Genomic DNA, 25,142 nt, shown 5'->3' on the forward strand with positions numbered 1-25,142 from the left:
GTCAAGGGCAGGTCATGCCTTATGAGCCTGATTGAATTTTTTGAGGATGTGACTAAACACATTGATGAAGGAAGAGCAGTAGATGTAGTGCATATGGATTTCAGCAAGGCAATTGATAAGGTACCCCATGCAAGGCTTATTGAGAAAATAAGGAGGCATGGGATCCAAGGGGACATTGCTTTGTGGATCCAGAACTGGCTTGCTCACAGGAGGCAAAGGGTGGTTAGTCATAGTCATAGTCATACTTTATTGATCCCAGGGGAAATTGGTTTTAATTACAGTTGCACCATAAATAATAAATAGTAATAGAACCATAAATTGTTAAATAGTAATATGTAAATTATGCAAGTAAATTATGAAATAAGTCCAGGGCCAGCCTATTGGCTCAGGGTGTCTGACCCTCCAAGGGAGGAGTTGTAAAGTTTGATGGCCACAGGCAGGAATGACTTCCCATGACGCTCTGTGCTGAATCTCGGTGGAATGAGTCTCTGGCTGAATGTACTCCTGTGCCCACCCAGTACATTATGTAGTGGATGGGAGACATTGACCAAGATGGCATGCAACTTAGACAGCATCCTCTTTTCAGACACCACCGTGAGAGAGTCCATTTCCATCCCCACAACATCACTGGCCTTACAAATGAGTTTGTTGATTCTGTTGGTGTCTGCTACCCTCAGCCTGCTGCCCCAGCACACAACAGCAAACATGATAACACTGGTCACCACAGACTCATAGAACATCCTCAGCATCATCCAGCAGGTGTTTTAAAGGACCTCAGTCTCCTCAGGAAATAGAGACGGCTCTGACCCTGCTTGTAGACAGCCTCAGTGTTCTTTGACCAGTCCAGTTTATTGTCAATTCATATCCCCAGGTATTTATAATCCTCCACCATGTCCACACTGACCCCCTGGATGGAAACAGGGGTCACCGGTACCTTAGCTCTCCTCAGGTCTACCACCAGCTTCTTAGTCTTTTTCACATTAAGCTGCAGATAATTCTGCTTACACCATGTAACAAAGTTTCCTACCGTAGCCCTATACTCAGACTCATCGCCCTTGCTGATGCATCCAACTATGACAGAGTCATCCGAAAACTTCTGAAGATGGGTCTCATTCTGCATGGAGGTCGGTGACCAGTGGTGTGCCTCAGGGATCTGTTCTGGGACACTTACTCTTCGTGATTTTTATAAATGACCTGGATGAGGAAGTGGAGGGATGGGTTAGTAAGTTTGCTGGTGAAACAAAGGTTGGAGGTGTTGTGGATATTGCGGAGGGCTGTCAGAGGTTACAGTGGGACATTGATAGGATGGAAAACTGGTCTGAGAAGTGGCAGGTGGAGTTCAACCCAGATAAGTGTGAAGTGGTTCATTTTGGTAGGTCAAACATGATGGCAGAATATAGTATTAATGGTAAGATGCTCGGCAGTGTGGAGCATCAGAGGGATCTTGGGGTCCGAGTCCATAGGATGCTCAAAGTAGCTGCGCAGGTTGACGCTACGGTTAAGAAGGCATACGGTTTATTGGCCTTCATTAATTGTAGTATTGAATTTAGGAGCCCAGAGGTAATGTTGCAGCTATATTGGACCCTGGTCAGACCCCACTTGGACTACTGTGCTCAGTTCCGGTCACCTCACTACAGAAAGAATGTGGAAACCATAGAAATGGTGCAGAGGAGATTTACAAGAATGTTGCCTGGATTGGGGAGCATGCCTTATGAAAACAGGTTGAGTGAGCTTGGCCTTTTCTCCTTGGAGAGACGGAGCATGAGAGGTGACCTGATAGAGGTGTATAAGATGATGAGAGGCATTGATCGTGTGGATAGACAGAGGCTTTTTCCTAGGGCTAGAATGGTTGCCACAAGAGGACACAGGTTTAAGGTTCTGGGGAGTAGGTACAGAGGTGATGTCAGGGGTAAGTTTTTTCCTCAGATAGTGGTGAGTACGTGGAATGGGCTGCCAGCAACAGTGGTGGAGGCAGATATGATAGGGTCTTTTAAGAGACTTTTGTATAGGTACATGGAGCTTAGAAAAATAGAGGGCTATGGGGAAGTCTAGTACTTTCTAAGGTAGGGGCATGTTCAGCACAACTTTGTGGGCCGAAGGGCCTGTATTGTGTTGTCGGTTTTCTATGTTTCCAAGAAGAAATCTTCTCCCGTGATTAAACCTTTAGGCCTGAGTGGGACAATTAAAAGTTACTATGTTGTGGATGTCTATGTCTATACAATGATTGTATAATATGTAGTGTACTGTATATCTTTATGTGTGTGTGTGTGTGTATGCGCGCAATTTGAGAATAAGTTGGGATGCATTCTATATTGAGTTGGAGTTTATAGCTAAGCACGGAGGAGTGTTGTGTATTTGATATTTGAGTAATATTGTAAATATATAGTTTGAATAACCATTCTTTGTTTACAAAATTCATACAGTTTATATGTCAAAGTACATGAACGGCATACGTCATTATTCACCATGTTATAAGAGTGTGTGCCCCACTGACTACAAAACAGAGTGGACACTTCCATCCGAGCTGCTGTGTTTTTCTTTTGATTAATTTCTGGAGTTACAAACGTAACACCAAGGTCCAGGTAAGTGGCTTTTTTTTTGTCCACAGGGAGAAGCAGAATTCCTTTAAGCAATGACTCTCATCACAATCCACATCAAACACCCTCCCATTTTCCAGTCACAACATATTTTATAAGTCTAGAGAGCAGAAACTTCTGTCCCATACTCCTTACACATTCTGCAGAGTGTGACAGGTTTTTCTTGGACCAAAATGCATTTCTCTACTATAATTTTCAACACAAATTATAACAATCCTTCTATGTGATGATATCTTCATCTGGGTGAATTCTGGGGGAGGTGAAATCCTCCTGACAAGGCCAAGCTCACTGTTTGTTTCTCTGTTTATTGTATTTGGCATCAAAGATATCATATCAATCTGGAAAATTCCCTTGTGTAAACTAGACATAAAAGAAGGATTTCAGTTTGCTACTGAGAATGTTGCCCTTCGCTCAACCTCCTGCTACAATCAACTGTCACATTCACTATTGCAAGATGGAAGTACTTTGGCCTACGTGTTGAGTAGTAAAGTACAGATCTGGTTACACTGTGTAAGTGATACTTCACCGTATTCTTTTACACTTAATTAGCAGTATGTTTTTGCAGATGGTGAAATACATCATGTGATAAATTGAATTCTGTTCTTTCTAAACCAAAATGTTATAGTGAAGGTAAAGTTGATTACAAACATTATCAGTGCTATTTTCTGTATCACTCTGATATAACAGAGTGCCATAGTAGCTTACTCTAGCAGTACTAATTTCCTCCTCAACCTACAGAAATGGCCCAAAATATTGTTGTGTTTGGTTACTTCGAAACATTGCTGAATACTTTCTGGAGCTAATATTGACAGCTCCATTGTCATCCCTGGTTGGCTTACAGAAAATAATAATTTTAATTTTTACATTAACAAAATATCCAAATTGAAGCCAGCCCCTATTACCTATAAACACAAGAGGTTCTGCAGTTGCTGGAGAGCCAAGAGAACACATACAAAATGCTGGAGGAACTCAGCAGGTCAGGCAACATCTGTGGAGAGGAATAAACAATTGACATTTTGGGCCAAGACATCATGACTTTAATTCCCTGACATCAGTTCGTTAGTCACGAACTGACCATTTCAGAAGAGCTAATACTACCGGGTCATCTATTGTGTCCAGTGCTCCTGATGCAGCCTCCTCTACATTGGTGAGACCTGTCATAAATTGGGGAACTGCTTCATTGAGCACCTCCGCTCTACCTATCAAAAGCGGAACTTCCCGGTGGCCAAATATTTTAATTTCAGTTCCCATTCCTGTTCTGATATGTCAGTTTATGATCCCCTCTTGTGCCAAGATGAGGGCACCCTCAGGGTGGAGGAGCAACACTTCATATTCCATCTGGGGAGCCTCCAACCTGATGGCATGAATATCCATTTCTCCTTCCAGTAAAAAAACTCTGCCCTCCTACTCCCTTCTTCCTCTATTCCCCAATCTGGCCTGAAATTGTCCATTATAAAACTATATTATAAAATAAACAAGACTGATTAACCCAAGAACTCCACTTAATTGACTTCTTTTGCATGTCCAGAGATGATGAGGTTAGACTGTGAGAAGAGATTAAGTGGCCTGGGACTGTACTCGCTGGAATTCAGAAGAATGGGAGGAGATCTTATAGAAACATAAAAATTGCTTCTACTAACTCAACACGGATCTTCAGGCAAATCTTAGCTTCTTTTAGGCATATCCTTGCTTCCTTATTTTTCTTAAGCTTATCCTCAGGCATACCCTGGGTTTTTATTTCATCCCGAATGAAAAATCTCCTTTCCTCACTTACTGTACTATTTCTAAGGATTCCACTAATGGGTTGCTTTAGTGTCAGGACATTTAAACAATGACTGCCACATGGCTGGGGCCAATTTATTGACATCAGTGATGGCATGAGAGTTGTGCTCATTTCCATTAAAGCACATCCCTTGCTTCATCCTACTTTTGAGCAAAATGACATCAGAATGTGGTGAGGCTGCAGATCTACTGATTACTTCTATTATAACTGTTCAGGTCTTTTAAAACTAGATCCTGTGACTAAGGATCACAAATAATGTTCTTTTCATCACACTTTCTCTGTAATTGTAACACTTTATTCGGCATTCTGTTATTCCTTTTCTTCATACTGCCTCAAAATCCATTTTTGTAATGAAATGAACTGTATAGGTGACATAAAAAGAAAGTTTATTTTTCTCTGTATCTCCACACACATGACAATAATAGATCGACTGCAATTATGAGCTACTCAGGATTATATTAACGTTGGAGTGGTTCAACTGGTCTGATTGATTCGAGATTACGTTACTGGATTCCACTCTCATATATAATCTGAAATTTATTCTCTCTGCCATTGATGATCACGACATCAACTATCTCACCCCAAGCTTTGATATGCCATTAAATCTCCCCTTCTCTACATTCTTCTGCTTTATAACAGATCGGATTTTCTCTCCTATTCTACTTTATTCTTAATACAATTTGATTAAATTCAGGCTAATTTGTACAAAAATGGCAGAACTTGGAGTGTATTTTGTGTTTTGCTCTACTCATGCTTCCACATTATTTCTCCAAAGGTCCCAAAGGATGGAAATGCACCTGCTTAACACACTGTAAAATAATCACTTTGAGTCAACAAAAATCTCCTCACCAAAATCTGAGGACATGCCAAAATTTAGAGAGATATCCCACTGTCAAGTCAAGTAATAAATTACAGGATTATATCTTTCAAATATAGTTCTATTCTGTTCACTTGAGCTGCTCACTTGAAGTAGCAGTACAATGGTATACTGTCAGAGAGAGATGCTGAGGTAATCTCAACATTAAAACAGAGAACATAAAACAAGGAAATCTGCAGATGTATGTGTGGTACATAAAACAGTGCTCTACAGGCACAAATTCTTCAGCACAATGTATCCATGCTGAATATGAAGCCAAATTAAACAAATCACATTCTCCTGCACACAATTGATATCTCTCTATACTTTGCATGTTCACGTATCTGACTAAATGCTTTTAAACTCCACTATCATGTATACTTCCACCAATGCCACTAGCAGTGCATTCCAGCCACCTCCCACTCTGTGTAAAATCTTGCTCTGTACATTTCCTTTAAAGTTTCCCTCCTCCCTCATAAACTCCTAACCTCATACCATCAGGTCATATTCATGTAGCTTTGGGAGCAATTTGTGTGAAAATCAACCAAACCAGCTGAAGGGAAAACTCCACGTGTAAACTAAGCTCTGGAATACCTGTCCAAATACTTATTTATATCACTTTGTTAAATTTTGTTTATGACGAGTGGTTAAAGGATCTTATACCACTCATAATGCTGCACAGCGTGGCCAAATGGTTAAGGCATTCGTCTAGTGATTTGAAGGTCACTAGTTTGAGCCTTGGCTGAGGCAGCGTGTGTGTCCTTGAGCAAGGCACTTAACCACACATTGCTCTGTGACGACACCGGTGCCAAGCTGTATGGGTCCTAATGCCCTTCCCTTGGACAACATCGGTGGCGTGGAGAGGGGAGACTTGCAGCCTGGGCAACTGCCGGTCTTCCTTACAACCTTGCCCAGGCCTGCGCCCTGGAAATCTTCCAAGGCGCAAATCCATGGTCTCATGAGACTAACAGATGCCTATAATGCTGCACGAAAATACAAACTGTTATTTGTGGACTGGGCCCAAGCAATCATAAGAACAATCATGAGGGAATTAGTTTAAATCTCACAATGGCAATTTGGAAATTGAATAGAGTTCAGATTACATGGAAGTGGATAATATTTTGAGAAGCACAAACAAGAGAAAATCTGCAAAGGTAGAGTCCTGATGAAGGGTTTTGGTCCGAAACAGCGAATGTTTTACTGTTATCCATAGATAATGCCTGGCTAGCTGAGTTCCTCCAGCATTACAATATTCTGAGAAGTTTGCTTTATCTAGGCCTTTGAACCGAAGCCGTTCCCCACTTGTGTTTACTTTGGCTGTGTAGATACTACAATTGGGTTGTTGTTCCTCTCAGTGCCTTGCGGCGCATTGGGTGGTATCCTTACCATTTCGTTTGCGTTTTTTATGAGGCCAACTTGCTCAACCCAGCACGGATGGGAAGCGTACAAGGAGGTGGCTGGATTCGAACCCAGGACCTCTCACCTCCAAGTCCAGTACAGATGCCACTATACCACCTGCTGGCTTACAATTGGGTTGGTGCAGCTCTAATATTGAAATATATTTCATGTGTTCTACGCAAATTACACATCCTTATTTTTCAGAATAAACGGGTGAAATGCTACTGTGAAACAACACTAGAGGACAGTTATTTTGAACAATTCAGAAACATAATAAACTTTATCTGACTTCTATTTGTAACTTAATTTGGATGAACCTATGAAATTCTTTCAAGGCAGTGAATGGAGTTATGGTGAATGTAAAATGTCAAAAAGATAGAACTTTGGATTTTGGAATGAGAAAGTGCTGAAAATGCAATGTTTTGAATCTCATTGTTCATTTCCTATCTCTCTCCTCACCTTCATGTAATTGCTTTTATTTATATATCTCCCAGACAGCTTAACTGTGACTCTCCTTCATTGGAAGTCCTGGGAAATCGAGGATGACATGCATCCATTCCAGTTCTATATATTCTGAAATGACGGATGAAGCTAATGTGAGACCTAAAGAATTTACTACAAGTGGGACCAGGAGGGACATGTGGATCAGGGAGTCGTGGAGGACCGATCCCTGCGGAAAGCGGAGGGGGTGGAGAGGGAAAGATGTGCTTAGTGGTGGGGTCCTGATGAAGGTGGCAGAGGATAATGTGCTGGATCCGAAGGCTGGTGGGGTGGTAGGTGAGGACAAGGGGAACTCTGTTCCTGTTGTGGAGGCGGGAGGATGGGTGAGCTTGCAAGCTATAAGCTACCAGGTTTACTCCTTTGAGACCTTGAAGGGTCCAATGAATTTGTGCGCCAATTTCCTAGACTCCACCTGGAGAGGCAAATCTTGAGTAGACAGCCAGACCTGTTGGTTGCCCAGATTGCAAAGCTGGTCACTGTTTCCTCTTGAGGTTATCCTTTATTTCAGCCTTCCAGGTAGAGGCCAACAACATCTCCCATGCCTAGTCCATTACTCCATGCAGTGCTGGGCGAGGTCTTTGGCCACAGGAACCCCAACCTCGGACTCCTGCTCAGGGAAAAGTGGCAGAGAGTACCCCAAATTGGCAATCAGATCAAGACATCTTGTGCATCAAATGCTGAAAAGTGTCATGGGTGAACTCTGCCCACATCATATAGTCACACCACTTGTCTGGTCTTTCTGAAGCTAGGTACCTTAGGGTTCGTTCCAAACCTTGGTTCACCCACTTTGTCTGGCCATTGGACTGCAGGTGAAATGCAGAGGAAAGACTAGCTGTTGCCCCAATCAACTTACAGATCACCTTCCAAAAACATGACACGAATTAAGGACCATGATCTGACACAATATCCAACAGAAAACCGTGGACCTGAAGTTCTGGTGCAGAACTCTGTCTCTGGCTGTCTCTGCCACAGATGGTAGACTGTCCAAAGCCATGAAATTGCAGGCCTTCAAAAAACGATCAATAATTACCATGATGAAGATCTTCCCCTTAAAAGGAGGAAGATTCGTGACAAAGCCCATGGATATGTGTGCCCATGATCTGTCTGGAACAGACAGGGGTTGAAGAAGCCCTTGAAGTTGGATACTGAGCTCCTTGTTCTGGGTGCACACCACACATGCCTGCATGCAATTTCAGACCTCTCTCACCATTCCAGGGCACCAGTATCTTCTCTTGATGAACTCAAGGGTCCTGGTAATCCCTGGGTGAGCGGTCACTCTCAAAGCATGTCCCCCATTGAAGTATCTGAGACCAGACAGATCTTGGGATGAACAGCTAATCTGCAGGACTGTTCTCAGAAATCTCCCCTTCCGCCTGGGCTTTGCGAACAACAGCATTGGTTCTTCAATGAATTAGCGCTATCATCTTGGCTTAGGGCAAAATGGTGGTAGGGCTGCTTCTCTCATTTGTTGTCAAACAGACAGAACAAACCATCTAGTCTCTGGTTTTTAGACCCCAGATTTTAGGTCAGGACAAAATTAAAACCGTTAAAGAAAAGGGATCACCTGGCCTGCCTGGAATTCAGTGTCTTGGCCTCCTGAATGTAATCCTTCTGATCTGTCCAAATGGTAAAAGGGTTTCTGGCCCCCTCAAGCCAGTGATGTCATTCCCCCAAAGCCAACTTTACAGTGAGCAGCTCTCTTTTCCCGATGTCATAGTTCACCTCTGCCGGGGATAGCCACCTGGAGAAGAACGTAAACAGGAGCAGTTTACTGTCTAAAGCTGTCCACGGAGACAACACTGCACCAACTCCAATGGCCGAAATGTCCACCTCCACGATGACGGGTATGTCTGGGTTTGGTGAAACCAAAATGGGACTGGTCATGAACTGGTGTTTGAGCTCTGCAAAAGCAGTGTCCACTTTGAAAGTCAAAACAAAAGGACCTAGGGATTTCTTGGAGTTGTCGGCGGAGCCACTATGGAGCTTAAGTTCCTGATGAACTTCCGGTAAGAGCTGGAAAATCCCAGGAACCATTGCATTTGTTTCATATTGGATGGTTGTGAACAATCTCTGACTGCCTGGGTCTTAGTAGGGTCCATCTTGAGATTACCATTAACCAAACTATCTAATTGCCTTTAAAGATCATAAAATCCAAAGATGAAATGATGGTCACATGAAATTTGGACTTCTCCAGCTTGACATAAAGTCCAAGGTCTAGAAGCCTCTTTAAAATGTCCCTGACACGAGAAGATTAGGATATCATCCAAGTAGACGAAGGTGTACTTATGGAGAATGTCGCCTATAAAGACCTAGAAAACTGCTGGAGCATTCACGAGGCCGAAGGGCATGATCAGGTATTCATAGTGCCCTGTCTGCATGTTGAATACAGTCTCCCACTTATTGTCCTTCTTTATATGGACCAGGTTGTACACACTCTGCAGGTCTAGCTTCAGGAAAACCCTTGCCCCTTGGAGAATCTCAAAGGCAATATTCATAAGTGGAAGTGGGTAACGATGCTTTTTGGGGGGTTATGTGATTCAGCACTCTATAATCAATGCACGGCCGCAGGCTCCCATCCTTTTTCCATACAAAGCCAAAGCCTGCACTGGCTGGTGAGTGGAGGTCTGAATGAAATTCATGGAAAGAAACTCCATTATATACTCCTGCACTGTGTTTTCCTCCGAGCCAGAGAGTGCGTATTATCAACTGCTTGGGCACTTCCTTGGGTTGTTCCTGAACTACAGATCCCCTCTCTCTAGATCCAGCATGCCCCTCCCCCACTTCCCCTAGCCACCTAGACAGGGTCTTGTAGACTGGAGCCAGCTTGCCTTGTCTGTCCTTGAGGGCAGGGACTGGGTCTCCAGATTACTCACCACTGAAGTCTGCCCCTCGTTGGTTCTTGGACTCGGGAGAGTCTGGAGGTCGGAACACCACACTGAAAACATGCCCTCTCGCAATGAATGGACCAAACAATGTCCTACTTTCCTTCCAATTCACGGAAGGGTTATGCTGGGACAGCCAAGGGTGCCCGAAGATCAGGGTATGAGAGGTGAATCGATGGCATAGAAACTAATGTCCATGCGTGACCCTCAATCCTCATCTGCAAAACCAATGCCTGCAGCTGGGTCTGCCCAGAACCTAGCAGATGGCCGTGTAGAACAGGTGCGGACATGGACTGGCTCAACTCCTGCAGTGGTATGTTGAGCTGACAGGCGGTTCCCCCAGTCCAGGAAATTACCAGCTGTCCCACAGCACACAAAAGCATTCACCTCTCTTTGGTTCTCACCCCAGGAGATCTCCGCCTTCAGTGTGACACCAGGATCCGTGGGGTTGGGGGTAGTAGCTGCTACCATCACGGTCCTCCCAACACTGGACAGCCCTAGCCGTTCTCCCGAAGGCTGTAGCTTCGGACATTCAGCCCGCGGGTGACCTGCTTTGCCGCAGCAGTAGCAGCCACCTTGACTCCGACACTGGGGCCTCTCATCAGCTGAGAGCGTTGTGCAGCCAATTTGCATGGGGTTGACGGGATCCGGAACAGGAGATGAGTTGGTCATTGCCCATGATCGGGAAGTGGAACTGTGATGCACTGAGGCGAGCTTGGGCGAGCCTTCTTCGACCTGGTGTGTGGAATGCTCTGCCAGCAACAGTGGTAGAGGCGAATATAATAGGGACTTTTAAGAAACTCTTAGATAGGTACATGGAGCTTAGAAAAATAAAGGGCCATGCGGTAGGGAGATTCTAGGCAGCTTCTAGAGAAGTTTACATAGTAGGCACACCACTGTGGGCTGAAGGGCCTGTAATGTGCTGTAGATTTCTATGTTCTTGAAGCAGTCCCGCTTTTGCTTCGCCAGACAGTTACTGAGGCAGATGGACTAGTCGATCAGAACCTATAAGTCCTCTGTTGGCTCTCCCAAGGTAAGGGCATCCTTCAGTTTGTCTCGGAGTCCCTGGTGGTATAGAGTGGCCTTGGCTTCCCCACTCCAGTCACTCTCTTGGGTCAAAGCCTGAAGCTCAACAGTGTAGTCAGCCACTGACTCTATCTGCCCTGATGCTCCTTCACCAGGTGGTCCAAGGGTCAGTTTGCTCCAGAGGGATGATGGAACACCTTCCTCATAGCGGCCATGAATTCCTCCGTCAGTCATTCCCAATGCACGGCTGCCCAGGCCAGATCTCTCCGCGTTGGAGGAGAAATAATGAAGGTCACTCTTCCACACTTCAAAGACCAAATAGCATTGAGTGAGGAAGCCACGGCAAGAACTTTGGTCACCGTTGAATCTCTCTGGGGTCGGAAGATCTACTGACTCTGCAGAGCGATCGACAGCCTCACCTAAGTGACATTGGCTTCCCCCTTGTGAAAGTTGGCACATGGCAACCTGGAGGTCGCGTATCTCCAGGCTCTGTCTAGAAATCCTCTCGCTGTGGCCAGCCACAGTGGACAGAAAATTCTGATACCCCGCTGAGTCCACATCAGGGCCAATCGTACGGTGATGAGAGACCTAGGTAAGGATGGTTAGACCTCAAATGCTGCAATATCCGAGACTGGAATCGAGACATGACGTGAGACAGAAACGAGAACAGAGTACAAAAATAAATGCTAGATGATAATCCAAGAAGAGCTGATGACTGAGCACTGAACATCCGTTCAGGTGCTCCTTAAATATTGAAATCCTGGTGCCAAAACGTGTCTGCCAATTAATGTGATGGCCCTGAATCCTTAAAGGGGTGGTGCCAGCTATCCATACTTCGGAGAGTTAGAGTGTCTAAACCCTGGAAATGGCGGGGTTGGGTGCATATTGTAACTTAGGAGGAAAGAGACCACGAGCTTTGTACCAGTTTTAAGGTTTTGATTTCCTCTTTTGTCCAAAGACTATGCTAGCACACTGCAAGTTACTGTGACATTCATTAATGATGTCTGACTTTTCTGAGAGCTGGCTCCTAAGGTATGAGTAATGGCCCTTATTTTCCCAGGTCTTATCATTTTTCTTTATTGTTAGCTATGGTGTTATACTGCAAAGAAGTAAGTTTGGTGGACCTTGTGTGCAAGGTTGTTTCACTGAACAAGTCAATAATGACTTGAACCTTGGCCTTTGACTGCACATTTCAGCTTGACTACTGCATTTCTATTTAACCCTGTCAGTTAGTTTCACATCAAAGGGAAACTTATGTGAGAGAATTACATCATTGCATTGAGGACTTTTGAAAAAGAATTCTGGGGCAATGAAGCAACCTTGCCTGACATTAGACTGCACTGGGATTAGACATGCTGTGGAATGATGAACATCATTAAGAATTGAATGCAAGAGGGAGGTGAACTTTAGGGAGGAGGCTTCACAAAGAAGTCCAATTAACAGGCATAAAAGCTTTCACCATTTATCCTCAGCTGACATCAATATTGCCTGCATCATTCAGTGTCTCTTTGTCTCCACCTTATTACAGATATTCCCTTTGTTCTCCCCACACCCCTTCCTGCTCTACAACTGAAAACATCTTTGCTTTCTAACTAATGTAATTTCTGATGAAAGGTTATTAATGTGAAACTATAATTCTGTTTCTCTTTGTACTGATGATGGCCAATGGGTCGAATATTTCCAATAATTCAGCCTTTTATTATAAAATAGAAATATAACATATCAGTAAACTGAGACATGATCACGCGCATAACTTTTTTCCCTTAAAATGGAGTCAGCATAAAATTTTTTTGCAAGTTTTTAGCCTCCAACCTAATGGCATGAATATTCATTTTTCAATCTAGTTAAAAAATATTCCCCTCCCCCTCCCCTCTTCTTCTATTCTCCCCTCTGGCCTCATACCTCTTCTCACCTGCCTATCATCTCCCCCAGGTCCTCTCCTCCTTCTCTTTTCGCCTTGGTTCACTCCTAAAATATTCCAGCCTTTTCCCTTCCCCATCCACCTGGCTTCACCTATCCTCCTTCCCTTCCTGCCTCTTTTTTATTCTGGCATCCTCCCACTTTCTTCCCAATCCTGAGGAAGGGTCACAGCCCAAAATGTAGGTTGTTTATTCACTTCTATGGATGCTGCCTGACCTGCTGAGTTCCTCCAGCATTTTGTGTGTGTGTGTTGCTTTAAACTTTTACTGTTCTCAGTATTTACCTAGTCACACCACAAGGAGTTACAAAATCTTTAAAAATATCATTCTTCAGTTGTCCATCAAAATCTGATGACGACATCCACTCCTTTAACGGTGAGATCTTTGATGACTATACAGTCCTATCCTGGACCACAAGCTCTATTGCAGGTGGGACATGTATATGTGGTAGTGGTGGCAACCATGGCTGCATTTCTCCTGGCTCTCTTCTGCTGTCTTCTGGTTGTTCTTTCCATCTCCAGAATACGAACCCCGTCCCTACACAGCTGTCGCCAAGTGGTACGGTCAGCAGTAACATCCTCCAGGTCCTCAGGTCTGATCTTGCACTTCCTTAAAGCATTCTTCATCTGATCCTTATAGCGCTTCTTCGGCCCTCCAGCTGAGCGCTGACCGTGATGTAGCTGGCCGTTTAACACTTTGTGGGGTAGCCGACATGGGGGCATCCTTATCACGTGCCCCAGCCCCTGCAGCTGACGCTGGGTGATCATGGCCTCAATACTCCTGCAGTTGGTCTTTACAAGTATTTCAGTGTGAGGCACCCGCTCACGCCAGGTAATTCCCAGGATGCGCTGGAGGCAGCTTATGTGGAAGAGTTCCAAGGACTTGATGTGACGGCTGTAGGTTACCCAAGCTTCACAGATATAAAGGAGGGTGGTGACACAGACCACTTGGTATACGGTGACCTTTGTGGAGGGATAAAAGCTCCAGTTCTGAAAGACTCTACGCCAAAGTCTCCCAAAAGCAGCTGATGCCTGTTTAATGCGGCTCTGGACGTCGTTGTCAATGCGGCTATCCTCAGAGAGAATGCTCCCCAGATATTTGAAAGATGGCACTACTGACAGCTTTTCATCACCAACAGTGAAGGCAGGTAGAGTGGGTGGGACACTGGCACTCCATTGGCAAACCACTTCTGTCTTGGTGGTATTGACAATCAGCCCCAATCTGCTGTACGCTCTCACCGCCACAGCAAGGACAGTCTGAAGATCCTCCGGAGTATGGGCCACAAGAGCACAGTCGCCTGCATACTGCAGCTCCAGGACACGCTCTCTAAGGAGTTTGGTGGTTGTGTGAAGCCTCCTGATGTCAAAGAGGTTGCCATCTAATCTGACGTCCACTGCCACACCGCTGCTGTCTTCAATCTCGTTGTGGAGCAGCTTGGTAACACACAAGAGGAAGGTGTTAAAGAGCACTGGTGCTAGCACACACCCCTGCCTCACCCCTGTGCGTACAAGGAAGGGCTCGGACTCTTGTCCTCCTATGGTCTCCCGAGCAGTCATCCCATCGTGGAACTGGTGGAGATGTTAACAATTTTATTGGGACAGCTAAACCTGAGGAGGACACTCCGTACGAGCTCTCTTTGCACAGTGTCAAATGCTTTGGAGAGGTCGACAAAGGCCATAAACAAGTCCTGATGTTGCTCCCGGCACTTTTCCTGAAGCTGCCGGGCTGTAAAGATCATGTCGATCGTGCTCCTGTTCTTCCTAAATCCGCACTGCGATTCAGGCAGCCTTGACTCAGTGATGTTGCTGATGAGTCTCTGAAGCATCACCTTAGCCAGGACCTTTCCAGCAACAGCAAGGAGTGATATGCCCCTACTATTGCCGCAGATGGCCTTGTCACCCTTGTTCTTAGAAATGACAACGATGTTTGCATTTCTCCATTGCTATGGGATGTTCTCATCAGTCCAGGCCTTGGTGATGTACTGGTAGAGGGTGTGCATACACATGTACCCTCCGTTCTTCAGTAGCTCAATGTGGATAAACAGTATCAGGTTACACAATCCACAATGTTGAAACATTTCGTAATACTATCTCACAGTAAAGATACAGATGACTGTAATGTGTTACACAGCAAAAAAAATTAAAGCCAAACTGCTGTGTAAAATCTGATCAAATGTATGATGAACGTAAGGGCTTATCTGCATTCACACAACTGAAATATTAATGGAATGATTTGATTTTTAACAGAAAAGTAGCACAAAAATTTTAAAAATCAGTTTGATCTGTTTGAATGGAAAAGCAGGCACAAGGAGCAATAAGAACTGTTCTTGCTTTTCTTGCTTTTGTTCTTGCGGCATCTAATAACCGTATATTAATTGCACGCAGAAACACATATATAAAATAAACCAACTACATATTACTGAAATTTTGGAATTTGTACATTAGTTTTTGTTTGAACTTTTGTTTATTTTAAACTATAGTTTTTCAAGAAATACAAGACTCTTAATTGTTTCAGAACCTAAGAATAAAGTTGCCCACAAGATTAAGTTTGACAGTGAAAACTCAATTTAAAAATCCCAGTTATCTAAATCAAACCAAAATGGTTCTTAAGAATAATAGTATTGCAGAATGGATGTCTTCTCTTACAATGGGCCAGTGTCTCAGTAGTCCACCTGTTGATTTATACTGGTACAAATATAGCCCTGTTCACCCTTCTGTGTCTGCAGCTGACAGATTTTGTTTTCAAGCTGGCTACTGTCAACGGTAATTGTTACTTTCCTTTTGACCCAATGCTAACTGTCACACTTTTCCCTCCTCACTGGCCTGATGAAATTCAGCTCCTGCTCAGACTTCCTCTATCTGGTATCTGCAACCAGCTCTTTAATGTTAAACATTAGAATGTAAGAGGTTGCAATTCCATATTTACAATGGGAAAGTATAAGTTTCAAGAAAATACAGATTGCAACTCCAATATACAGATAAATGCACACACACACACACACACACACACCCCTATAAATCAAGAGCAGAAGTAGACCAAATAGTCCCCTGAGCAGGTTCTGCTCTATAAAGTCATTGCTCATCTGACTTTAACCTTGGTTCTGCATTTTTTTCCTATCTCGTGCAGCTTTTAACCTATTGCTTATCAGAGACCTGTATGCCATTGCCTTAAGAATAAACAAACTCTCCACTTCCACTACCTTTTTAGGAAGATAGTCCCTAAGATTCACAATCGACTGAGGACAAATTTGCCAGTGTAAATTTCAGGGTAGCAAGGGCACTGAGGCCCTGGTGAGTTGTGTGGGAATGGGACTCCAATGGGATTCAGGGAAGAATGGGAACTGGAGCCCTGGTCAGTTTTAGGACGGCACCTGAACTGGAGGCCAAGTGAGTTTCAACCACAGCCCCATGAGTTCGTGTATCATGGGAAATGGAGCCCGGTAATGTTCCAAGTGGGGGGGGGGGCAAACTGAATCAAGGGGTGTGGGAACAAGGGCCCTAATAAGTTTCAAAGGAGCAGAGAGAAATCATTTGTAAGTTAGATGTCCGATTATCAAGATTTCAGAATAGTTAGACATTGGATTATTGGAAATTTATTTTACTTCCCTTTGTTGCATTCTTCCATCCTTATACAACTTATTTTCTAACATATCTTTGAGTTAACAGCAGCTTTTGCAGCCAGATCTTTAGCCCCTACATCCAAATTATTCATAGGAATTCTGAGAATTAAGCATCAGTCACTGAGGCTCCCCTTCATTACACTGGTTACTAGTCAGTAAAAAGACCTATTTATGCATTATCGCTATTTTCTATTTACGGACTAATTTTCATTCTATGCTTGTATGTTACACAGTGAGTTTTTATTTTCTGCAATAATATTTCATGCAAGAGCTGGAGTGACTATTTACATCTATAACCTCTCACTTCGGCAGTCTGATGTACCCACATGATTCAAGCAGGCTTCAATCATACCGGTGCCCAAAAAAGGCGTGGTAATCTACCTTAATGACTGTCCTTCTATGTCTATTGTGATGAAGTGCTTTGAGAGGTTGGTCATGAAACTCCTGCCTGAGAAGCATCTTGGATCTGCTCCACTCTGTCTACGGTCCCAGCAGGTGCCATTTCATTGGCTCTTCACTCAGCCCTGGAACATCTGGACAGTGAAGATGCATACATCAGGACACTCTTCATTGACTACAACTCTGTTTTCAGCACAAGTTCAAATTCAAGTTCAAGTTCCCATTTAATTGTCATTCAACCATACCTGAATACCCATGAATACAGCCAAACGAAAGAGCGTTACTCTGGGGCCAAGGTGCAAAACACAGTATCAATAATTATACACAGAAAACAAGCATAGAGGTAAAATACAGTCACACATAAAATATAGTCCAAGTCCCTGAGTCCGTGAAAGTTACAGCAATCTGCAGCTGAACACAATACAGATTTTCTTCTGCCGAAAAAACACTGGGGAGCAGCCCCAACTCCAGCACTGACGTTGTGCCACACCACCTCTGGCACTCTGGTGGAGCAGCCAACTCTGGCACCTCCCCGTGGGCGGCTTCCAAACAAGCAACACTGGGGCTTAGGGCTTAGTTCTCACTATGACCAAGGCCACGCATTTTTCCTACCATCTACCCCCCGCTGTATGCCAATAAACCAATGAATTGGGCTTGCAACATCCACACCACTCCAACAGGTTCTTGAGATGATAAGAAAAGTGACTCAGGTGATTAGTCAGCATTAGACTGAACACTGCCTTGGTGTACCAATGCTTCTCTGTTGCAGGCAGCATCACGTCCAGCTTCTCAGCCAACAAGCAACTTGCTGATGAGGTAGACCTGCTATACTTTAAGTTTCTAATATCCATCAGGCTCTTGTGATCATAAAAAATGTTTAAAACAGACAATGACACCTTTGGTTGACCCTATAGAAGCCACTACGCCAGAGCCCGTCACTACCTTACTGGCAGTTAGAGGGGATTATCATATCCTTCAAACTAATCGATAAGCACTAAGACCTAGGCCTCCAAACCACCTTGTGTATCTGGTTCCTCAATTTCTGCTCTTGTAGACCCCAGTCAGTTCAGATTTAATATTTATTTATTGATTGTAAGTTATTACACAGCTTACATTGTATGCACATTGGTTGTTTATCTGTCTTTGTATGTAGTTTTTCATTGATTCTATTGTGCTTCAGTGAGTGCCCACAAGGAAATGAATCTCAGTGTATGGTGGTTTATAAGTTCTTTGATAGTAAATTTACATTGAACATTGAACTTATCAAATACCTTCTGGAATATAAGCATAACATCAATCTAAGCATAGTAAATGCAAAACACACAATGAAATAAAACAAATTTCTATTTTGGTTCATGTTGTTCTCATGTATTTTCCTTTTAAGTATATTTACGCTATCATTCTTCAAATAAACTTTTGCATCAAGTGGTACTTTAATTCACTCCATCCATTGTATGTTTATTGATTGATGGACAAACAGCAAGTACCCTCTCAAGTGCCAGCTGGCACTACTCTCCAACCAAAGTTGTGGCTATAAGATTTTTTAAAAATGCTGATAACTTTCACCCGCTGACATCAGTCCCTTCCTCTCGGCCCCTACCTGCGCTTCCAAAGCCATCCCTGCATGGGTCAAGCGCGCTTGCGCGTTGGCAGCCGGTGACAGGCGGAGAGGGGCGGGGCCTCTGGGGTTAGAGGTCGTGAGGGGTGTGCCGCGCGAGCAGCTGAGGATCTGATCGGCGTTGCTGTCCGCTCACGGTATCGGCCGTCCCGGGTAAGCGGCGAGCTCCTCGGTCCCTGTTCGCTTTGTGCTGCTGTCCTCTGTCCTTGTTCCAGCTCTGTTTGCGGGCTGCTAGGCCTTGGGAACTTGCCTACCCTGGTGTCAGGCTTCAGCCTGCGTCCGACGCCGCAGCGGCCAGGCCGCCCCCCTCCCCTGGACGGTTCCCCCACGTACCCCGGAGTCCCTCTGCTCGTTCCCTTCCCTCCACGGCCGCTCTTCGGTCCTTTGTTCCTCCCTCAAGTCCTGGCATTGGATGTTGTTATCTCGCACGGCAGCTCTCTAGGGAGAGCAGGAAGAGCAGGAAGAGCGTCGATTCTTGTTTCTGTTCTCCTCCCCCCCCCCCCCGATTAAATTCTGCAGCTTGTCGCCAGATTTTACCAATGTTTAGTTGCTGGGAAATGAGCGAGTTGTTACTTGCTCTGAAAGGCTCTGGGCATAAAATTCTGGGTCAATAATTCGTCGTTTTGTTGTGGGTGAGCTTATTGATGCGATCAGAAATGGCATCTGCCCTGTCAGTAAGATTTCAGAGCCCACAGAGTTACCAAGCAGGAAGCTACCTCCATTCACCTGAACAATATTTGGCTCCCAATCAACATCACCGTAAAAAGAAAAAGAAGCATTATTGTATTCCTGTATGTGGGAGCTTCCTATGTACAAATTGGGTGTTTTCTATGTTGTTAAAGTGACAGTGAAGCACTGAGATGTGTTAAAATGAAAATGAAAGACACTGTATAAGTACAAATGTATTGGCGTATTGCCAAGGACATAGTGTGAATTGGCAGTTTGCTGTTTATCGTCACTTACCCTGCATGCAAAGGAAAATCTTATTTGAATTGTGAGTATTAGTGTATTGATAAGTATTGCAATCCTTGCAATCAGTACACAGAGTAAAATTAATGTCCTTGATTTTGGCGTGCAACTTTGGTCTCCATCAGTGAATAAATCAGCTTACATTATGCAATCAGAAAAAAAAAGCACTGATTAGAAATTGTGAATTGCAAAAATTTATCATCAGCTTAATCAGAGTTAGAAATTATACATGCAATCCTTTTATGGGACATTTCTCGCATTTAAAAGAGCTTCAGTTAGGATTCTTAAATTGACATGAATCATTTGAGGTGTGTGCATAATTTGTCTTAAGACTTGAATTGTGTACTCTTGTAAGACTGTTCTTGTCTCTAGAGTTAGACATTTATGTTGCTGGAGCATGTGGAATAAGGCTATATAAATTTTCCAGCTCTTTTTCCTCCCCTCAAGAAAGATAGGATTTAATAAATTAAATGCCACAGAATGATGTTTTACCGTCTCTACCATTAACACATAGAGACTGCAAATGCTGGAAATCTAGAGTAACACTTAGGGGAAAAAAAAACTCAACCAGTCAGGCAACATCTACAGAAAGGAACAAAACCTATAAGTAACTCAATTCCTTTCTATAGATACTGTCTGATAAGCTGAGTTCCTTCAGTATTTTGTATATATTACCTATATACCATTCATGTATTTGCAATGGCTTGAAAAGTAGAAGATATTGAAGAACGGTGATCATGGTGCGTTAAAAATACCTGTAAATATGCAGGTGTATTCTCCTCAAAGATGGTTATTTTGTAATGTTTAATATATAAATAAGAGATCAATAACTATTTTTCCTAGAGACTGGGATTAAAAAAAAAGGCAACCCCCCTCCCCCTCCCCATTGCTCATTTGATTATGTGTGTTACAGTATATTTGTTTTTGGACTGAACCTTTTGGTTGACTCTCATTTAAGGAATTATTCTTGTCATAGCAGCTGTTTTGCCATCAGCAGGCTGCTTAACTATAGAATAGTGTCTTATAAAAGTATTCAGCCCCAAATCCTTTGTTCACATAAATATTACATCTGGGATCTTGATTAGTTTAACTAAGAATCTTTATCTGTGAATCACAAATCTTTTCCTTCACAGTAGAGGCCAAAAAACAGGGAAAATTGTAAAACATGGAGAAATAAAAAGTTGAAATGTCAGCACTTAAAAGTATTCATTGCCCTTTGCTCAATACTTAGTTGAACCACCTCTCACAGCAATGACAGCCAATGGTCTTTTTGGATAAATCTCTTTTGGCTTTGCCTAATGTGATGGACCAAGAATCTTCGGTGGTGCAAAATTGCTTAAACTGTTCCAGATTACTTGGGGGAGGAATTGCCAGATTAAGTTCAGGACTCTGACTGGACATCAATGTTCTTCATTTGAAGCGACTCCGTGGTTGCTCTGGCAGTGTGCTTTGGGTCATTGTCCTGCTGAAAGATGAACTTTCTCCCGGGTTTAAGCTTTCTGGCAGTGGCGAGCAGGTTTTTATGCAGGATCTCTCTGTATTTAGCAGCATTCATCTTCTCATCAATCCAGGCCAGAATTCCAGTCCCTCCTGCTGTAAAGCATTCCCATAGCATGATGCTACCTCCACCATACTTTACAGTAGGGATTGTGTTACCTAGCTGATATGCAGTATTAGATTTATGCTCTATCTACTGCTTAGTGTTGAGGCTAAAAAGTTCCACTTCAATTTCATCTGACTACAAGACATCTTTACAGGCTGTGGTGAGGTCCTATAAGTACCCGGGGGTGCGCCTGGGTGACAGACTTGAGTGGAGCACCAATACGGAGGCTGTGTACAAGAAGGGCAGGAGTCCTTCTGTCTGAGGTCTTTTAGAGTATGCAGGCTCAATAAACTGAGTAGAAAGGTTGGCTGTGTTATAGGAGTCAAACTGGACACACTATGGTAGAACAAGGGACCATATGGAAAATACTGACAACTCTGGACAATGTTTCTCACCCTCTGCATGCCACCTTGGCTGAACAGAGGAGCACTTTTAGTAAGAGACTAAGACAACTGCGCAGTTCCAAAGAGCGCTTGAGGTAATTCTTACCCTTGGTCATTAGGCTGTATAATGAGTCAACCTTTTGCCGGGGAAGTGATGACACCCTCTTGTTAGACTGTTTGAGGTAACTTATTTTTTAGTCTTTCTACTTGAATTCTAATATTTATATATCAGTGCACTTGTAATGCTACTGTGACACTATAATTTCTCCTGGGATCAATAAGGTATCTACCTTCTAAGCGAAAGTTTGCAAAGTCTTTACAGGGAAGGATATGCTTTATTTTAGCCAGGGCTTCTTCCTTGCCACACTTCCAGAAATGTTTGTTTTGTACAAGGCCATAGAGATTGTGGAACCATGAACTTTATCTCCATTTGCAGCTCACTCAGTGACTTTTGGAATTACAGTAGCCACTCTTACATAACAAACAATAGACAATAGGTGCAGAAGTAGGCCATTCGGCCCTTCGAGCCAGCACCGCCATTCACTGTGATCATGGCTGATCATCCACAATCAGTATCCAGTTCCTGCCTTATCCCCATAACCTTTGATTCCACTATCTTTAAGAGCTCTATCCATCTCTTTCTTGAAAACATCCAGAGACTTGGCCTCCACTGCCTTCTAGGGCAGAGCATTCCACATATCCACCACTTTCTGGGTGAAAATTTTTTCCTCAACTCTGTTCTAAATGGCCTACCCCTTATTCTTAAACTGTGGCCTCTGATTCTGGACTCACCCATCAGCGGGAACATGCTTCCTGCCTCCAGCGTGTCCAATCCCTTAATAATCTTATATGTTTCAATCAGATCCCCTCTCATCCTTCTAAATTCCAGTGTATACGAGCCCAGTCGCTCCAATCTTTCAACATATGACAGTCCTGCCATCCCGGGAATTAACCTTGTGAACCCACGCTGCACTCCCTCAATAGCATGAATGTCCTTCCTCAAATTTGGAGACCAAAACTGCACACAATACTCCAGGTGTGGTCTCACCAGGGCCCTGTACAGCTGCAGAAGGACCTCTTTGGTCTTATACTCAATTCTCCTTGTTATGAAGGCCAGCATGCCATTAGCTTTCTTCACTGCCTGCTGTACCTGCATGCTTGCTTTCAGTGACTGATGTACAAGAACATCTAGATCTCATTGTACTTCCCCTTTTTCTAACTTGACTCCATTTAGATAATAATCTGCCTTCCTGTTCTTACCACCAAACTGGATAACCTCACATTTATCCACATTAAACTGCATCTGCCGTGCATCCGCCCACACACCCAGCTTGTCCAAGTCACCCTGCATTCTCATAACATCCTCCTCACATTTCACACCGCCACCCAGCTTTGTGTCATCTGCAAATTTGCTAATGTTACTTTTAATCCCTTCATCTAAATCATTAATGTATATTGTAAACAGCTGCAGTCCCAGTTGTGTCATTCTTCTATGGTGACTGTTTAAGGGACGCACCTGACTTTAAGCAGTGTGGCTGTGGTTTCATATTTTTTCCACCTTTTCTCGATGGACTGCACTGTGCTCCAAGCTATGTTCAGTGCCTTTGAAATGGTCTTGTACCCTTCTGCAGATTTGTGCTTCTCCATTATCATTTCCCTGACTTGCCTTGAATGCTTTTTTGTCTTCATTTTAGTTTGGTCTGTTGAAAATCTACTATATTGTTGGACTTTATAAGAGCATGTATTTGTTCAAGTGATCCTTTAATTTTCTACATCAACAAATAAAGTAAGCTGGTAAGGAAATATGAGGAAAGTTAGTGTAGTAGTTATAAAGGGAATGAATCCATTTTCAGCCTCACAGTTTGGGTTTTTAATATTTAGTAAATTGTTGACAGGTTTTGAAATTTTTCTTTGATTTGACATGATGCACAATGTTTTGTAGATTAGCTCAAATATTCTATTTCAATATATTTTAAATTGAAAATGAGACAGTAAATGTCAAAATAGTTGTGGGGGCTGAATACTTTTGCAAGGCACTGTAAGTAACGGCTTCTTTTGAAACCTGTTCGTATACTGTATTTTTATTGAAGAGAGAGCCTTCCAACATTGAAAGAAGGCAAGTGCTAAAACAAAACTTAAGGCTTCTAATCTTCATAGTTCATGTAGTTACAACTTTGGAAAAAAAAATTCTCCAGCAACCTTTCAGCTTAAAATTGGTCCTCTTGAAGATCAGAGTGGTCAGCTATGTGCGGAACCAAGGGAAATGGGGGAGATCTTAAATAGGTTTTTTGCATCTGTATTTACTAAGGAAACTGGCATGAAGTCTATGGAATTAAGGGAAACAAGTAGTGAGATCATGGAAACTGTACAGATCGAAAAGGAGGAGGTCCTTGCTGTCTTGAGGAAAATTAAAGTGGATAAATCCCCGGGACCTGACAGGGTCTTCCCTCGAACCTTGAAGGAGACTAGTGTTGAAATTGCAGGAGCCCTAGCAGAGATATTTAAAATGTCGCTGTCTACAGGTGAGGTGCCGGAGGATTGGAGAGTGGCTCATGTTGTTCCGTTGTTTTAAAAAAGGATCGAAAAGTAATCCAGGAAATTATAGGCCAGTAAGTTTAACGTCAGTAGTAGGTAAGTTATTGGAGGGATTACTAAGAGACAGAATCTACAAGCATTTGGATAGGCAGGGACTTATTAGGGAGAGTCAACATGGCTTTGTGCGTGGTAGGTCATGTTTGACCAATCTATTGGAGTTTTTCGAGGAGGTTACCATGAAAGTGGATATTGTCTACATGGACTTCAGTAAGGCCTTTGACAAGGTCCCGCATGGGAGGTTAGTTAGGAAAATTCAGTCGCTAGGTATACATGGAGAGGTGGTAAATTGGATTAGACATTGGCTCAATGGAAGAAGCCAAAGAGTGGTAGTAGAGAATTGCTTCTCCAAGTGGAGGCCTGTGACTAGTGGTGTGGCACAGGGATCGGTGCTGGGTCCATTGTTATTTGTCATCTATATCAATGATCTGGATGATAATGTAAATTGGATCAGCAAATTTGCTGATGATACAAAGTTTGGAGGTGTAGTAGACAGTGAGGAAGGTTTTCAGAGCCTGCAGAGGGACTTGGACCAGCTGGAAAAATGGGCTGAAAAATGGCAGATGGAGTTTAATACAGACAAGTGTGAGGTATTGCACGTTGGAAGGACAAACCAAGGTAGAACATACAGGGTTAATGGTAAGGCACTGAGGAGTGCAGTGGAACAGAGGGATCTGGGAATACAGATACAAAATTCCCTAAAAGTGGTGTCACAAGTAGATAGGGTCGTAAAGAGAGCTTTTGGTACATTGGCCTTTATTAATCAAAGTATTGAGTATAAGAGCTGGAATGTTATGATGAGGTTGTATAAGGCATTGGTGAGGCCGTATCTGGAGTATTGTGTTCAGTTTTGGTCACTAAATTACAGGAAGGATATTAATAAGGTTGAAAGAGTGCAGAGAAGGTTTACAAGGATGTTGCCAGGACTTGAGAAACTCAATTACAGAGAAAGGTTGAATAAGTTAGGACTTTATTCCCTGGAGCGTAGAAGGATGAG

The 25,142-nt window shown here is 43.3% G+C and overlaps 1 protein-coding gene and 1 long non-coding RNA gene across 3 annotated transcripts in view; one reads left to right on the forward strand and one right to left on the reverse strand.

Moving 5' to 3' along the window:
• The window catches only part of LOC140194090 (uncharacterized), a 115,693-nt gene extending 96,746 nt beyond the window's left edge, over positions 1-18,947 (reverse strand). Inside the window, exons 1-2 of the long non-coding RNA XR_011885030.1 lie at positions 18,581-18,947; positions 16,963-17,114 (exon numbers count right to left, since the gene is read on the reverse strand). This is a non-coding gene — a long non-coding RNA (uncharacterized lncRNA). The remainder of the gene's footprint in view (positions 1-16,962; positions 17,115-18,580) is intronic.
• Positions 18,644-25,142, forward strand: part of stx7l (syntaxin 7-like) — a 46,381-nt gene continuing 39,882 nt past the window's right edge. The window contains exon 1 of one of the 2 annotated variants that reach the window (XM_072251508.1): positions 18,644-18,751. The gene's annotated coding sequence lies outside the window, so the exon portion shown is untranslated. The remainder of the gene's footprint in view (positions 18,752-25,142) is intronic. The other variant, XM_072251509.1, reaches the window with a different exon arrangement.

The sequence above is a fragment of the Mobula birostris genome, chromosome 2 (assembly GCF_030028105.1).
Source record: "Mobula birostris isolate sMobBir1 chromosome 2, sMobBir1.hap1, whole genome shotgun sequence".
NCBI lineage: Eukaryota > Metazoa > Chordata > Chondrichthyes > Myliobatiformes > Myliobatidae > Mobula > Mobula birostris.